This window comes from Sarcophilus harrisii, chromosome 3 (assembly GCF_902635505.1).
Source record: "Sarcophilus harrisii chromosome 3, mSarHar1.11, whole genome shotgun sequence".
NCBI lineage: Eukaryota > Metazoa > Chordata > Mammalia > Dasyuromorphia > Dasyuridae > Sarcophilus > Sarcophilus harrisii.
In genome coordinates, this window is record NC_045428.1 from 599525525 (window position 1) to 599527354 (window position 1830).

Sequence of the window (1830 nt, forward strand, 5' to 3'; positions counted from 1 at the left end):
CAGCTTGTGATTGTTCTTGTTTAATTGTTTCAGTCATGTCCAACTAACTTTTCATGAACTCATTTGAGATTTTCTTGGCAGAGATATTGAAGTCATTTGCCATTTCCTTCTCTAGCTCATTTTATAGGTAAGGAACTGAGGCAAAGAGGGTTAAAGTGACTTACCCAACTAATACTTGTCTGAGGTAAGATTTGAACTCATCTTCCTGACTCCAACAAGCACACTATGTGCTATTCCATAGAGCTTCCTTTCATTGTAGCTAAAAGGAATCAAAGTAGTTTTTTATTTTGAAATTATAATTTTCACATATAACAAATTGTTATAAAGGAAAGTGGGACATATTGAAAATAATCATATTAGATTTTTAATGCCCCTTTTGTGTTTTATTTATAAATCCTCACATGCATAGCCTTACTCTTTAAAGCACTTCATTAATCTCTGTTAACTGAAATATAGATTTCTTAAAACCTAATAATTATATTGTATATAGGTCAAATTCTACTATAACCACATCTGAATAACAACGATATTCTCATTTGGTATGTTAGAATTTTCTTAAATTCTGCTGGAAAGAAGTAGAATTATTTTGTTGCATTGGAATATTTATTACATCTGTTTACAGAAATTCATATTCTGATATTTTCTATGAAAAAAGCTCATGGTGATATAGCATTTACAAGTCATTTTATAAGATTATAAATTTATAAATTAAATTATAAATTAAGACTTACAAAAACCTAATTTAATCATTGTATTAAATCTGACAAGTAGATATTATAAAATATACCTATTTTTTAGATTATTGAACTATGGCTCAAAAAATTAGTCATAGGAATTTGGATCTGTGGACCAAGCTATCTAATTTTATAAGTGAAACTAAGGCCTGAGGTGAATTGAACTTACCCAAGATCTGCACAGCAAGTTAGAGGGAAAACTAGACTTTAAAATGCAGATTTCCTAGCTTTCTAACTGATGTTCTTTGTACTGTGCCATAACTAGCAGAATTTGAAGTCAGAATTTGGTTGAGCCAAATCCAACATTCTTTCAGCTATATCACACTGCCTTTCATAATTGGATTTAATTTGTTTTAAACTAGGAATTAATAAAATAAAGATAATGACTAGCAGGGCAGTATTCTTGCTAGTGAAATAAATAGTTTATTGGGGTTTATTGGTTACTTTCAATATATTTTCCTATGGAATTATAAATGACAGAGTATATAGAAATATTCATACAGGAATTCTGAGCACATTTCTTCCCCCTCCAAAAAAAATATATAACAGAGACATACCTGAAAACAGTGACATCTAAAAGCAATTTCCATCTCATTTCAAAAGTAGCTAATATAGATATAGGTTTCACTGTCTTATGGTAAACTTGATACAATCAAGGTCACTTGGCATCCTTGTCAAATGCTAATTATACAATAATGAAAGTTACTATAGGAATAAGAATAAAAGGAAAGGACAGTGGATTGGGATTGGGAACTAGAATAGTATAGAAGAGAGAATATTATATCAGACAAAGTCAGGAAATCTGAGTTCTACTTCTGGCTTTGCCACTAATTAGCTGGATGCCTTCAAGTGATACTTTATCTTGTTGAGTCTCAGCTATAAACAAGTAAGTATGATCAGATGATTTCTGAAATCCTTCTGTCTAAAATAGGCTATGTTAAACCTGGCTATACCACTAATAAGCTATGTGATCACAAACAAAAAAATTTAACTTCTCTAGACAGATTCCTAATGGGTAGAATAAATTAAACTAGAGAATCTCTCAAATCTCTCACAGCTCTAAAATTCTGTGAATCTAAGATTTTTAGTTTTCTAT